We start from the raw sequence: 16,433 nt of genomic DNA on the forward strand, positions 1-16,433 counted from the left end.
CTGCTTTAAACAAAGAGGCCCATCAGTGAATTGCATTAAATCACCCGCTTTGTCCGCAGTCCGACAGCCTTTCTAAATCTGCCTACCTAATTAGCTTCTTCTCAGAACCCAAAATATGATTAAATCTGTATTAAAAATATCTGTTCGGTGTAGGATCAGACACACCTGAGCATTTTCTAAATTTAGCAGAAGGACAATAGGCTCCGGGTGACTTTAATTGGGTGCGTGATTGCTGCGGGAGTATATTTTAATTTGGATTTCCAATGTGTTTCTCGGTCTCTTGCCTTTAAATTGCGTGGCAGAGGAGGGGGGAGCGAGCAGCCGGCCGTTCATAACCATCTTCCCTCAGAACTGAATGAACAATACACTGTAGCCATCCGGTGGAGGAGGGGACAGGCTGCTGATGTGTTCCCGGCCCTCAGCACGTAACTCCCTAGTTCTGCTTTGACAGGTACCTAGGTCAAGGCTGGGCAGAACAGGAGAAGCAGTTAAAGGACTCTTCTTACAAGGTCTCTCCTGTCACTAGCTTTCCTTGTGAGCCCCCCCCCCCTCCAAGTAGGTCTCTGTTTTTAATCTTGGGAGGAAGCTTTGCATGTTGATGTGTGGCTGTTGGGACAGGCACAGAGAAAAGGGACCTGGGACTTCATCTCCTGAACTCTGGTAGTTGCCTTTCTGAAAGATAAAACAGTGCCATGCTGGAGCCACTAACAATAATGACATCCCTGCAGGAGGCACAGGGTGGGCTTCTGAGGAAGGGTTTGGAAAACTTCCCTGGTTGTATCTGTCACCTTGCATCAGGAGGAAAAAAGACAGCATGAGTCACAGTGGGAACCGAGGTGTACTCAGTTTGTGGTAGGATGCCTTGAGCTGTTTTCTGTGTGGTTAAGAACAGAGCCTGCTCACCCAAGAACCAAAGGTGGGACAGGATGGGCAAGTCTGGGCACTGGGGGCTGTGAGGATACACGGTTTCCCTTCGGGGAGCTCAGCATCCTACTGGAATTATTACACCAGGTGCTTGCAACTGATTTTCAATTTGCAAAGCAAAACAAATTTGCATTAATCAGAAAAATCCACAGGAAAGCCTGTTTAGATTGCGATGCAGCTGCCAGAGCCATTTGGATTCCAAGTTTGCAGGAGGCTCTATTAACCCTGATGCCATCACAGGCTTGCTCCCCATTCCCTTCAAACAGTTACATCAGAGGAGCACAGATGTCCTCCCCGGTCCCAGGCTAGGTGGCCTTTTCCTCCAGAATTCCTCCAGGATTGTGCCACTGTTCAGTAATACCACCCCAAGGAAGGGCTGTGTAGGCAGTAAGGTGAGGTTCAGGCAAAGCTGTGCCAGGGTCACCTGTGAGCTGCTCTTCTGGGAATCCAAGCCCCACAGCAGCCTTTCCTTCCAGGCTGGTCCCTGACTGCACATTGGTTGTTTCAGGCAGGCGAAAACTCATCTTAGCCTTATGTGGATGCAATCAGGAGGGGATGAGGGTTCCTGGGTCGCTGCAGCCCAGTCCTGTGCTTTGGCCAAAGTTCCTAACAGTGCTTTCTATTAGGAAGAAGAGCCAGGCTGGGCTGTGCTCTGTGCTCTTCCAACCAGGAGAGGAAGTCCTGTGAGGGGGTTCTTGTAGACATATTTGTGAGTGGAGGATATCCATCCAGTTGAGGCTTCAAGAGTCTGGGCTTCACAGGGAAGAGATGAGCCTGGTTTGAGGGTCTGTCTCCTTCTAACGTGCAATGGCCACGCCCTCTATTCCCTGCCCCCCACATAACAGGCATTCATTGATCCCCTACATGGCAGGTAGTCTACCATTGGATAATAGAGTAAAGAGCACAGTATAATGAGACCCCCACCTTCATAGAACCCACACAGTAGTAAAGGTTGACGCTCCAGAGATAACTAGGCAAGAAAAATGTCAGGGGGCAGTAGGATTAAGTAATGTGCAGTTCTTTTTGTGTCCCTATGATAAGAAGCAAAGAAGAACAACATCAGAGAGGAATGATTTATTTCGGCTCATAGTAAGAGTTCTGTCCAAGGTCCCCACGCACATGGCGATGGGAGTATGCGGTGGGGGCTGGGGCTTCTGTACCTGTGGCAGACAGAAAGAGAACCAGGACAAGAGTGATATATGGAAGACAGGGCCTGCTGACCTACTTCTTCCAACCAGGGCCCACGTTTCACAGATCTACTACTTGCCAGTAGTCTATTCACATCTTTAATCTATCCATGGATTAAGCCATTGACTTGATTGGTGCCTTCATGATCTAGAAACGTCCTCCCAGACATACCCAGAGGTCTGCTTCGTTAATCTGATAGGCGATTCTCAGTCTATCAGACTGGCAAGGATGATTAGCCATTACCGTAAAAAAGACTGAAGTACTATTGGCAGGAGGGAGGGTAGGCGGGGGAGGGTAGGCAGTAGGGTGAGGGTGAGCAGGAGGAGTTGTCTTACAACAGAAGAGTAAGCCATTGCCCGAGGTGAGCAGTGAGCTCATGGAAGAGAATGGCTGAACAACTCATTTACTGAGGAAGAAGAACCTTCCAGATAGAGAGAACAGCCATACAAGCAGGTGCAGGCTAAGACCTTCCTGTCTGGGAGGTAAGGAAGGCAGGGCTGGTCCCATGGGGCCTCAGAGGCCACCATATGCTGGCTCTGTGAGTTGCCTCAGCTTTGCTACAATGCTATGACAGCAGGGTGATTTGTCCCATCCTTCCCATGGGCTATCAGCCCATATCTGTGCCTTTGGGGCCTAAAACAATATAGTAAGAACTAGAGACTGCTTGCTATATGGATGGGAGGTGAAGAGTAAGAAGGAAAGAGCTGGGATTGGTGGTCCTCACCGTAATCCCAGCTCTCAGGAGGCTGATGTAGGAAGACAATAGCCAACCTGGGCTACACAGTGAGTTTAGCCCTGTCTGGATAGAATGAAGCTCTGTCTCAAACTATGAACTCATTCATTCAAGTTTCATCTTGGAGTGTGTTCACATCAGAGCTCTCCCTCTCTGTTTACAGAGAAGTTAAGAGACCACCCTTTTACCTCTGAGGGGGTCAGTGACACAGGAGAATGGGGTTGTCAGTCAGTCATATTCTTAACTCAGGTCTTGGTGACTGTAGTCGAAAGAGGGCGTGTTCATTTAGAGAGGGGTTTCCAAAAGTGCACAATAAAATGATGGTCTGTGTTCATGACTTTCCCTGCCACTGCAGCACCATACCCAGCAAAGGCAACCTCGGGAATGATGAATTCACGTAAGCTGTTTGAGGATACAGCACATCGTGGTAGAGAGGGCAAGGCAATATAGGAGCTCGAGGTGGCTTAGTCCGCAGTAAGGAAACAGAGATGAATGCTGGTGTTCTGCTGTCTCCTTTTTATTCAGTCCAAGACCTCAGCTCAGTCCTCCCACATTTAGGGTGAGTTTTCCCACTTCAGTTAACCCCCCCTAGAAGCTCTGTCATAGGCTTGCCCTGAGGTTTGTTTTCTAGGTGATTCTAGATCCTGTCGATCCAACAGCCTCAGCCATCATAGTTCACATACTGGAAGTCAGGTCGCAACTGAGAACCAGCTGAAGGCTTCTGGAGTTGAACCCAATCCTGTGCTTGCATGCAGATCTGTGGAGAGCTATCTTCACAGAAGGACCCCTTGTTGGGTCAAGCTCAATATCTAGAAGACAGGGAGGCAAGGAGTATTAAGTTAGATCTAGGATGAATCCCAACTCAAACCTAAATGCCCTTGTCTGCCCCCGGCCCTTCCTTGTTGCTAAGTCTAATGACAGGCAAGCAATGGAGGCCACTTGCGTTTCCTGGTACTGAGAGCTGGAACCAGAGGCAGAGAGCCTGAAAATCTTTCCATCCTCTCTCTGTCCCTACAGTGACCAGTGTTGACAATGTCCAGAGATCTAAAAGAGGCAGCATGCCTACTCTGGAGACGTTTTGATCCTTGGGCTTAACATTCTTGAGAATTTTATTTTGGCTACTTAGCACAGAAAAGTCCATCCTGGCCAATAGATGATATCAGAGAGATCGCACTGAACGATGGCCTGAGGAAGCAGGCTCTGGGACCAGGCACACTCTCTTGGATATCTTATCCCCACTCTGAGCCTTTAGTCCATGCCTGGGGAACAGAAAGGTGATGATCGTACCGTGAGGAGTAAGTGGGAAAAAGCAAGACAGGGCATTTTGTGTGATGATCGAACCATTCTAAGTGCTTCCTAAATGATTACTGCCTTTGAGGGATGATAACAGAAGGAACAAAGGTAAATGCATGTTTAGGGAAGAAAGGACAGCCCAGGAAGAGACCAGAACCAGGAATCATCCAAAAGGATGCTTTCTTTGGAAGCAGGTCAGCGACAAGAAGTAGAGCAGAGCAAACTGCTGATACTGACCAGGCTGAAGATCCAGTCCAGGGTGTGGATTGCCTATCTCAACTTCAGGGCCGAGCAGGAATTCATGGGTGCTGCCTTGAGGCACAGGCTTCTCTGAGCATTCTGGGAGATGAGGTTTCCTATAGGACTGTCCCTGTCTGACTCGCAAGGCTGAGGCAAGCTGTGTCCCCACTGAAACCTCACTTTTCCCTTCTGGAGAGTGAGAAGAGTGGACAAGATAGCCTCCCAGGTTCCTGCTCCCCACACCGGGATTCACCTTATACTCTCCATGAGACAGTCACCCAGAAACCTGCTTCCATTGGGTGGCCAAGCCTTTAGATTTGAACCCTAAACTGGATGGAGCTCAGCTGAGTGACCCAGTGTGATTCATTAACCCCTGCACCTATGTGTTTGTTTCATCTTTAATGACAGCATGGCCACGAAGCTCTCAGATCACAGCGTGCATAAATGTTTAACGCCGCACAGTATACGAGCTCAGTCTACATAGGGATTACTGTTGCTGCTTCTTCTGCCATTGTCACTCTTGTTACTGTGCTGATGAACCATCACAGGATGGGAGCAGTCCGACCCACCCCAGTGTCGCCAGCTCAGCTGAGGGAGCTGTTGTGCCACAGAGCGTGGCGATGAATCACATACAAATCATCTGGTACAGAAGTTAAATAAAATTCACCAGAGCTACCCTGATACAGCTTTAATGGTATGCATAATTGTTTCAGAGACACACAATAATTAGATATAAATGGTAAGCTAGACATGTAAACGAAAATAATTAGTATATATAATAATTAGGAAAAGAAGACATTTTGAGATCAGTGGAGAGAGGAAGGGGATACTAGGACTGAGAGAGAAGATAGATAGGGTAGGGGGAGGGAAGCCTAGCATAACATCTTGGATGCCCCTTCTCTATTGCCTGAGGAAGGGTAGGTCCATTTTCCAAGTGGCATCAGGGCGGGAGCTTACCCCAGGTTCTGATACCCAGTCCAGAAGCTACTTAGATATTCCTCAAATACTGGGCTGTGATGTGTGGAGGAACATGATCAACTGTCCACAAAAGCACCCATGTGAGAAGGTGGGAAGAGACTCTCCCCTCTGAGGATAGCTGATGGCTAACTGCCTGGTGTGTTGTAGCTCTCTGCACATCCATGCTGGGTGCCTATACGGAATGGGTGGAATGGCCTTTGGGGAGAAGGGAGAATGAGGGAGAAGAGAATGTGGGGGTACCACAAGAGATCAAAGAGTATAGCAGATCAGGCTCTGGAGCCAAGTTCCTGGTCTGGAGCTCCCAGCTGATTAGTTATTCTTGCCTCAGCTTTCTGCCCTGTGAACTAGAAATTACCAGGTTTGGATGGGGACTAAAAGAGCTAATATGGTTGATGTGCATAAAATGCTCAGCCCGGGGCCAGGCACTCAGTCAGTGCTAAATAAGCCTCTTATTAGCCCTTCATGTGCCCTCTTCTATAGACTTCTGGTACCTTTGGAAACCTAATCGTATTTTCCCAAAGCCACACAGTGAGGGAGCCAGGAGATGCGGAGAGAGGCTGAGAGCACTGTGGGAGCCCGTGGTAGAGAGGGGAGGCAGTCTGCTTCACATTCCTTCCCTCTCTCCCAGGCCTGTGTTTACTTTGCACCTCCTATCTTAGGCTCTGTTCTAGGAGCTGGGGACTTAGCAGTGACCAACACAAGCCAGCTCCTGCCTTCTTGGAATTTGTGGCACAGTTGGGGGAGATGGTTAATAAAGACATATCCTGCCAGTTGCTGGTGAGTAGTGTGGAGAGGAAAAATAAGTGGGAAAAGAAGTGATGCGTTCCTAGGGCCGGGTAGGGCTGCAAGGGTACATCACAGACTGCACATCTATGCAGATGTGCGGGGACTTAAGGCGCTTCTCGGATGGCGTTCTAAAGTGGGGGCCGGGAGAATCTGCGTCTCCCCACTGCCCACTGGGTGCGCTCAGAGGATGCTTAGACCCTAGATGTTACTATTGTTTCTGGGGTGGCAAGACAGGAGTGAAATGACTGGTCAGGCCACCTAACTAGGCAAGAACATCAGAAAAGCCCTTACTACACACGATAGTCACTAATGCTGGAGTAAGAATATTACTGTTTTTACTTCTCTTAAATTAGTCTTCAGTGTAAACTACAATGGTTTCATTGTGACATTTCATTCATGGACATCATTGTTCTCTGCAGATACTCTAGTCTACCCCCTCCCATCTCTGTGTCTCTCGCTGGCTCCTCCTCCTGCCCGAACAGTTCCTTCTGCTTCTGGCACACATCTACATCCTTACATCCAGATTCTGCCTGTCCTCCACCACCATCCTCTTCCGTTCCCTCCTTCTGACTTCTTCCACCCCTGTTGTGGTTGTCCTTCTATTTCCACCAAACACACACACATATATGCACACAAGTACATACACACATGCACATACACACACATACACATATACAGACAAATTTACGCATTTATCAAAATCTAGATTCTGTATATGAGAAAAAACACAGTATTTATCTTTCTGAGGCTGTTTTATTTCCCTTTGCATGGTGGTCTTTAGTATCACCCATTTTTATGTACATGACATTATTTTATCTTTATAGACGAATATTGGGAATATATAACACATTTTCTTTACCTGTTCATTTGTTGGACAGCATCTAGGTTGGTTCTGTGATGTTGCTACTGTAAATAGAGAGATGGTGGAAATGTTAGTGTGGCCACTACAGGAATTACTATGAATGTTCATCAAGAAATTAAAAATAGGACCATATGTTCCAGCCATACCATTACTGGGTGTATACCCAGAGTAATCAAGAAGTTAGACCACTTAGATATTTGCATATTTTAACCTCTTCATCACTTTTTGTTTGGTTTTGGTTTTTGTAGAATCAGGGTCTCATTCACGCATTCCTGTAGCCCAGGCTTTCCTGAAGTTTATGATGTAGCCCAGGCTAGCCTCGAAGTTGTTGCAGTCCTCCAGAGTTCAAGGAGTACAGACCTGAGCCAGCCTCCAGTTTTCCTCTTTAGACAGATGTTTTTAATCTCACTTATAGGATGTTAATCCCATTACCTGAGGCCCCAGGAAGGCCTTGAAGGTCATATAGTTAGAGTCAGTGTCTGCTGGCTTCTGACCCCAGAATCTTTCCAGTAGTCACTCAAACTTTTACCTGCCTGACATTAAATGAAGTTTCAGGGAGTGTAATGTGCTAGGAAGAACCTAGACTCTATACACCTATTCCTAAGGCTTAGAGTCTGACCTAGAGTCTACTGCTGGGTCACATTGAACCAGTCCCATCACTTTGTACTGCCCAGAATACAATAGGAAAAATGCCATAAGAATTGAATGAACTAAAGTGTGTAGCTCACAGCAGAGTGTCAGATGTAGTGTGAGCTGCAAGTCAGTCATTGTTGTCAAGAACTGGCTTCATAGCTCTTATTTTTCTCCCTAGGTATTCTGCTGCTGGCCAGTCAGAGGAGGACTGGGGACAACGTAGGCCAGGGAAATGTGGTTTGGCCAGAATCCCTGTGTTCTGGCCTGCTTCTGTAAGGGCCTGATGGATGGGCACTCCTGCCTTTTTTTCAACGGCCAGAACCATGACTCAGCTGCTTAGGTCAAAGGTGACCTCATTCCCCAGAGGATCTGGTTAGTCTGGGACCCTAGGCAGAACCCTTGCTTGTTATGAATCTTGATCAGCATGTCTCACAGAAACTGTCAACTGTGAGTGCCCACACTAGGGGCTGTGGCTGTAACAGCAAAAGCATGGACGGCTATGCAAACTGAGGCTGGTTTGACCCATCCTTGTCCCACCTGGATCCCTGTAATTCATTTGAGTACAGAGGTCAAGTGGGCATTTGAGGAGAAAGTGAAGCATCACCTGACCTCTGAATCTGGTTCGAGGTCTTGCTGGGTGGCCCACGGACTACAGATAAGATTGCCTTCACGTGGCTTGGCTCCATGGACACTTCTCTCAGAGGTGCTCCCTGGCAGAGTGGAGATGCATGCAAGGAGGACAAGGCTGTCAGGACGCTCTTGTCCCTCTCAGGGTCAGAGTGAGAGGCAGAACATGTTCCCTCCAGGGAAATTAAAGGATCAAGTGCAAGGGAGCTTGGACATGGAGGACAGGTCAGACTGTGATTTCTTAGGAATACTGTGCCCTGAAATAGCCCATAGTGGCCGCAGTCAGATCTCAGCTCCTCCAAGACCAAGGCCATCTAAGGCCACTTTTGTCCTGGTCCTGAAGCCTGACAAAGTCCCTGTTAGAAGGTTGTTTCCTAAGCACAAGGACCCTTAGCCATTCTACCAAGGTGGTTCTGCCCTTCCTTTCCCTTGGGTAACTCCAAGACCCCAATTTCCAGGCTGTGGCTTAGCCCCCTCTGCACATGTTAACAACCATGAAAGAAAACTCCAGGAGCTGAAGCGCAATAAAAGAAATGCTTTTGGTCAATCTGATGAAGCTTTGTCACTGCCTCTGCTTGGGCAGAAATTCTGCTTGGGCTTCATTGTCCTCTGACAGTGTCAGACTTCCTATGGCCTCACTCAAAGCAATGCCTGTGCCTTCAGGAGGCTGGGTCAGGTAGGGTGGATTACTTGCTACAGGATAGGGGCCCAAGAACCTTTGATATTGAGGTATGTAGAATAAGGTCATAGGCCTGGATGGCTCTGATATGCAAACACATGTGTGGCCTCCCTCGCTGATGGCATAGAAGTAAATCACCCAGATGCTGCCTTGGATAGTAGAACAGTGGGGACTAGAACTCGGGCAATGGAAGTAAGAAGATCACATATTCACCTCCAGTCATATGGGTGGGATTCCTGTCTGAACTCTAGGGTAGGCATAGGCATAGCAAGCTCCTAAGTCCTGGAACTCCTGAAGGACACTGCCCAAAACAAGCCAGACAAGCAGAAGTTCTTACCACGAGTGAGGTGGGGCACAGAATGAAGAATGTGGCCGCTTGTACTTGGTCATGGACTTCCAGCATGAGCTCTGTGTACAGGTAGTGATGAGGGGCTAGGAAAGCCTTCTGCCAGAGTATCACTGGCATTCACCCAGGTTATAGGCTGGCCTGCCCTGTGAGCTGTTCCCACTCCTTTCTGCATGCTGATCTCAAAACAAAGTGAGACTGTAGAGATGGGCTGGGACAATGTCACATGGCTCTTGGGATGATTGAGCTAAAAGAAACCCTTAGGGATTATAAGTTTCAGCACCTTAGTTTTGCTAATGGGAAACCTGCTTTGTAAGTTTAGACATTTGCATGTGGTCACATAGCTAAGGACAGAGCCAGACATGGAGGAGTCTCATACTTAGAGTACCAGAGCTCATCTGAAGCCTGCAGTGGTCATCAGTCCTAAGTATATAAGCCTGGGCCATTCACAAACATTAGCCTTAAGGGCTGGGCTGTTGGACCAGTAGAGGATTCCACTGGACGTTTAGTTTATATTACTATCTCGTTGATTCCCACAACTACCATACGAAGCAGGGACTCTTCTGAAGATGAAGAGTCATGGTGCAGAAAGATCAAGCAACTTGTCTAAAGCCATTCAACTACAGCTTCTAGACACAAAACTCCAATTCAGATCTGTCTTCAGAACCAGTGCAGCTATCCATGTCTCAGCATGCTTCCTGTAATCAAATTACTGCTCTGAGCCCCTGCATGTATTAATTTAACTCTTTTAATGATGTTAGTTGAGTGTTATTTTCACATGTAAAGGAAGGACATTAAGCACAAGGTTAAATATCTTTACCAAAGTCTTATAACTGACTCTGGAGCAGAGGGTAGATTTAAACCTAAATTTTCTGAACAGAAAAACTCACGGTTAATTGTGAGCAGTTGTTGGATGAATGCAAGTATGGGTGGATAGATGTGGAGATGGATGGATGGATGGATGGATGGATGGATGGATGGATGCAGGAATGGATGGATGGGTGGTAGATGTAGGGATGCAGGAACGGATGGATGGGTGGGTGGGTGGGTGAATGGTGAGATGGATGCAGGAATGTGTATATATATATATGCATGTATGCATGCAGGAATGAATGCAGGGATGGATGGATGGATGGGTTGGTGGATGTATGTACATAGAGATGCAGAAATGGATTCAGGGATTATGTATGTATATATGTATGTATGTATGTATGAATGTATGTATGTGTGTATGCATGAATGGATTCATGGATAGATGGATGCAGGAATGGATATACAGAAGTAACAACTTGTGGATCCTCAACAGTGCTGTCAGTGCACAGTGGTCTGGTGGGTAGGTAGAGTCCTTCCATTCCTGACAACTGTGTGTGTCCTTTCCTCATGAACAAACTGAATCTGCTTAGCTGTGCTAGACCTGGCTGGAATATCAATTTACTCTAACTCTGGGCAACTCATCTTCATGCCTCCTGCCCTGCCTTTCTTCCTGCTGCTGTCTCCCTGATCACCCCACTCTGCTTATGAATTAAAGATGCTAAAGGGGGCTGTAGTTCACAATGAAGGCACTTCTTTCCTGCTCATCTTGGACAAATCAGAGCTGCCTGTGAGCATTTCTTGGCTTTACGGCATCAAATAGTTGGAGACAGGAAAGCCTCAGAATGAGTCTTCCAGCTGCCTTGAGAACCTCATGGTGGAGGCAGGAGCTGAGGGTTTTTTCCTAGTGCTGTCCACACATCTATTGCATGGGCACTTTCCTGACGTCACCCTCTCCACCACACCCTGATACCATAGGTTTAGACATTTAGGGATGCTGGCAGGAGCTCAGTGCCTTAGGTTGGCCTGCCATCTCCCAATGGTTTTGAGGAGGATGAGGCTAGGATACCTTTTAGCTCCAAGGCAAGGAGGGAAAGTTAGCTTTTCAAAGCAGGGACTTATCAAAGGCCATGGGAAGCAGGGGGCTGATGTATCAGAGAGGGGAAAAAAACACTGGGAAGGCTGGGAGGTGGGGGCTGCCCATTGAGCTAGTTACTCTGCCATGAATTAGATAGCAACCTTGGACAAAGCACTCCCCATTTTGGGGCCTGAGTAAAGCAATCAGTTGGGACCTAGATAATTTCTGACTTAAGATGCAGAAAATGAAAGCAGTATATCTGGTGTCCTGAACTTGAATTCCAGCTATGTCTCTATGGGTCTGCACAGCATTCTCGTCTCGTCCAGGTTCTAACCTAGAAAACAGAGGCTGTTCTGACTATTTGGGGTTTGTTGTTGTTTGTTTGGTTAGCTTTTTGAGAAAAAGGTCTCAGACTGTATCCCAGGTTGGCCTTGAACTCATAGTGATTCTCATGCCCCTGCCTCCCAAGGACTGAGATTACAACTATACACCACCTTGTTCATTCTGAAACAGAGAAAACTTAATCCAGAGAGTTGGTGACTGGATCTTGGAAATAACAGGGATAAATCAGAGATGGTAAGTATAACAGGAAGCCACTGTCGAAAGGAAGCCACTAAGAATCAGACTGCATTATAGGACCCTCCCTTTCTCTCTGGGCCTGCATTTCCCAGAGAAACTTGAAGCATAGTGACTCCTCTAGAAGTAGGCACATAGAGGGAATGAAAAACCCTGGCTCCCCTCCCCTCTTTTTAAAATTTAATGTAATTTCTTTTTTTTAACTTATTCACTTTATAGCCTGTTCACTGCCCCCCTCCCCAAGTCATCCACTCCCACAACTCTTCCCCCATGCTCCTCCCCTTCTCCTCTGAGTGGGTGGACAACCCCTTGGATTTCCTCCCATCCTGCACTTCAAGTCTGTGTGAGACTAGGCACTTCCTCCCCTACTGAGGCCAGACAAGGCAGCCCAGCTAGTAGAACGTATCCCGTGCACTGGCAACAGCTTTGGGGATAGCCCCTATTCCAGTTGTTCAGGACCCACACGAAGGTCAAGCTGCACATCTGCTACATATGAGTGGGGAGGCCTAGGTCCAGCCCGTAGATGGTTTTTGGTTGGTGGTTCAGACTCTGAGAGCCCCAAGGGTCCAGACTCTGTTGATCTTCCTGTGGAATTACTATCCCCTTCAGGGCCCTCAGTCCTTCCTCCTGTTCTTCCTTAAGAGTCCCCAAGTTCCATCCAGTGTTTGCTGTGAGTGTCTATATCTGTCTGAGTCAGCTGCTGGATGGAGCCTCTCAGAGGACAGCACACTCCTGTCTGCGAGCATAACAGAGCATCATTGATAGTCTCAGGGATTGGTGCTTGCCCATGGGATTGGTCTCCAGTTGAGTTGGTTATTGGTTGGCCATTGCCTCAGTGTATGTTCCCTCTCCTATGCCTGCATTACTTGTAGAAAGTATAAATTTTGAGTTGAAAGCTTTGTAAGTAGATTGGTATCCCTATCACTTCACTGGGGTTCCTATCTGGCTACAGGAGGTGGCCTTTTCTGGTTCCATATCTCCAATATAGTTAGTCACAGCTAAGGTCACCCCCATTAATTCTTGGGTGCCTCCCTTATCCCAGGTCTCAGGCTCGTCCTAAAGGTGCCCCCACCTCCTCACCCCTTTCAGTTGCAGATTTCCATTCATTTTCATGGCCATCTTGCCATCTCTCCTGTCCTTCCCCACACCTGATCCTAAATCCCCCCATTTCCTTCCCCATACCCCCTCCCTCCACCTACCTCTTATGACTGTTGTGTTCTCCCTCCTAAGTGTGGCTCTCCCTTCCTAACCCACTCTAACCTTGTCCAGTATCTCCAACCTTGGATCTAGCTGGAAGCCAGCTGATGCCGGAGAGGGGCCACTGAGGGCGTACTCCATCCACCTGCTTCCTCAAATGTGGATCGGGAAAGGACGCAGTGCCTACTCCATATTGCTGTCCACATCACAGACACAGGCATGTGACGGCCTACAGTCGTGTTTGGCTCAGTGGCTCAATGATCACTCCTCACAGTTGGGCTTTGGTTTTCTGGCCTCTGTAGCTGTGTGGGAAATGCTTCTGCTGGGAGCCCGGGTCTGAGTTCTCACAACCAAGGGGAACAAGATGGAGAAGGCTCTTCCACTGCTCTGCAGGCCGCACACGACCTTAAATAATACATATGCTCAGCCCAGAGGACAGAGATGCGAAAGACAATGAACTGGATGATGATTTCTGTAGTTGAATGATTTTTTAAAGAACGATTTCAAAATAATTGCGAAGTTAAAGGTGTATCCAAAGAGACCAAGCTGTGCTACAGTCTCCCAGCATTCTTTCATCCTCTTCCTTCCGGTCTGCAGTAGATGCCTCCCATGGCTCCAGTTTCCCTGCCTTCTCTTAACTCTGGCTTAGGAAGCTTTGAGAACCAAGAGAGACTTTGTCCTGAGTGTTTTCACATCTTCTTCCAGTCCCGAGCGTTCTACTCAGCCCTCTGTCTTCTGCCTCCTCAGCCTATTCTGTTCCCTGGATGGTCTTCTTGCTCCCCGCCACCAGCTGAACTTAGCCAATGGCAGCGAGACAAGAAAGAGGCTAGGTCTGTGTGTCCTGCTGTCCCTTGCCGTGATGAATGCTTCAGCCAGCTACTCCTTTCCATACCCTGTCCCGCTTCTGCAGTGAAGAGTCTCCCATTTACGACTGCTATCCCTGAATGCTTCCACATCTCATTTTGGTCCTTTCATCCAGTCTTCAACTATATAAATAGTTCTCTCAGCACAGCTCTGGGTACCACCGGGTGGAGGGTGCTACGGCTGGGTAGAGGGAGTCCAGAGCTCTTATGCCACTGGGTGGTAGAGGCAGAGTGTTGTCGCACCTCTCAGCAACAAACTATCTCACTTCCATGGTGACTGTGAGCTGCTTCCCTCAGTAGGTTTGCAGAGCTCATGGTAAGAAGAGCAGAATATGTTTATAGAGATAAGAACGTCTCCTCTGTGGGCTCATTACAGAGGCTGAATGGTGAACAATCGAGACAACTAGTAAGAATCACTTAGCAAAGTGGCTGGCATATTTACTTACCCCGCTTCAGGTCAGGCACCCGTGTACCCTAGGAATTCCTGTGCCAGGCATGCTATCACACTCAGCTTCCTACCACATGCAGGAGATAAGGTTGGAATGGTTTAGACAGGAAGGACATTTATTTGGGTGCCCTTCCTTTGGGGCCTAAAGCATACTCAGGCCAAAATAAAGAGTATGAATGGGCAGTTATTCTTGTCAAGAGAAAATCCAGAGTGGCAAGGTCAAGGTAGCCCTGTTGTTGTCATAAAGTAAGGGACAGGTTGCATGGGGACATCAGACAGAGCTGTTGGGGTATTTGGACTTGGCTAGACTGGGTTGAATGAATAGTCAGTCACCTTGAACGTGGCAAAGTGGAGGACATGCTGGGTGGGCAGGAGAGAAATAGGAATGTCTGGGGTGGCGTCAGTACCCAGGTTTGACTAACCCTGAGGACAGACTCAGGGCTACAGCAGCCCCTCCAACTCCTGCCTGGGCTGGGGTGTTCCGCACCAATAGCCGGTTTCAGAAACCTGAGAGAGAAGAGGAGGCAGCACTCCACCAGGGAGGCTAGAGCCTGCCAAGCAAGCTGGTACTGGAATTATTTGCAGTCCATATGCCAATTTGCTTTGTCATTGCCTGGCTATTTTTAGAAGCCTCTGGCGTATCTAGGAAACCAGAATCTGTTGACTGTGTTTCTTCAGGGCGAGGAGTGTGATTATTTCCCAGAGATTCGGGAGGAATGTGCGAGGTCGGGCTGTGGGAAGGCAACCTCTCCTCCTCGGGTCAGGACTCCTGTGCTGACAGCACCCACAGGGCTGCTGTCCTGTCCTCCCACAGGACTCATTTCTAACGTGTCCGCCGTGAGTCCGAGGTCCGAGTGAAACATGGGAAGGGGTTGGGAGCCTTCTTTGGGCTCAGAGAACTGTTCAGAGGGTTCAGATAGGTCCCCTTCTTATGATCGCCAGGACAGCAGGTTGATATTGTTCTGGGAGCCTCAGGGCAAAACTATCCTTTGCTCCCTCTTCCTAAGGAAAAGTAGAGACCAGAGAGAAGGGTTGTTACTGGTGAGGTTGGGTGTTTCTGGGTCCATGCCCTCTTATTCGAGGACTTGAAGTAAATGCCCAGATTAGCAAGGGAACTTTATTTAAAGCTGTGCATGGAGAAGATCAGACAGAGTACACTGTGTTGGAGCAGCAGGCCACATGAGTGAAGATGCTCACAGCCCCTGCTTGTTGTTTGGGGATTCCTTTTATGGAGTTCAAGAGAAGGAGGAGATGGACTACTGAGGGGGTACAGTGAGGGTGGTTCTCTGTTTTGATTGATAGAAAAAGGTCAAGTGATCATTTTCTACTGGCCGTGTCTGTTCCCATAGAGAATCCGATTTCAATCCTATGCATGGCCAATTATGCATAAGCATAAGATAAAAAATTAGGGTTCTCCCTAATGGTCACTTAAGGACACAGTTTTGCCTTGTAGTACCCATATCCCAAACCTGCTCAGACTAGATTGGGCTCTCTTACCCTGGGACTTGGGTATATTGTGAGTATGTTAGAAGACAAACTGTTCCATGACTAATGGTCATTAAGGAGAGGTGAAATGTATTCCATTGTTCAGAACGGGTTTACTGGTAGCCCAATGCAAATGAGGGGAATAGTTTATGCAGGTAAAGGTAGATTCCAAATGCATTATTAGATGGGGGTGTAGATAACCTAATTCAAGAAGAGTCCCAGGTTACTAAACTATTCCCTTTGCTTTCTTGGTATAGTGACAACTAAACTCCTAACAGGGGCCTCAAAATACTCCATTCCACACACATTCATCTACTTCAAGGCAGTGCCATTTGTGCCTAGAGACACAGGCAGCACTTCTTGAAAATCAGATCCAAGTTCTGTCAGCCCAAAGACATCAGGGAAGTCACAATTGTTCACTGCATTCATTCTTTGATAAGACTCTTGGTGTGGGGCTCCAGCATGGATTTGACCAGAGGAACTATAATTGTGAGAGTCTTGTATTTGATAATATATAAGTTTGCACAGCTTGCTTCAGGAATAGCAGTCTGGATTAAAGCCCTCTTTTGTAAGAAATAAAATGGAGTGCTTAGATTAAAATCGAGCTCTTTACCATGGCATTTCAGGCCTTACCCCATGAGACTGCTTCTTCTTCTATGCCATCTCAGACCACACCTAGTGCCCTCA

The 16,433-nt window shown here is 47.7% G+C and overlaps 1 protein-coding gene and 1 long non-coding RNA gene across 4 annotated transcripts in view; one reads left to right on the top strand and one right to left on the bottom strand.

The window, feature by feature from the left end:
- Window positions 1-16,433, top strand: part of Kcnd3 (potassium voltage-gated channel subfamily D member 3) — a 217,375-nt gene that overhangs the window by 51,646 nt on the left and 149,296 nt on the right. The gene's annotated exons all lie outside the window — the stretch shown is intronic.
- Window positions 198-7,367, bottom strand: LOC134485946 (uncharacterized). The gene is made up of 2 exons (XR_010064381.1): window positions 7,002-7,367; window positions 198-3,654 (listed from the first exon to the last, which is right to left on the bottom strand). It is a non-coding gene; the product is annotated as an uncharacterized LOC134485946 (long non-coding RNA).

Source organism: Rattus norvegicus, chromosome 2 (genome assembly GCF_036323735.1).
Source record: "Rattus norvegicus strain BN/NHsdMcwi chromosome 2, GRCr8, whole genome shotgun sequence".
Taxonomy (NCBI): Eukaryota; Metazoa; Chordata; class Mammalia; order Rodentia; family Muridae; genus Rattus; species Rattus norvegicus.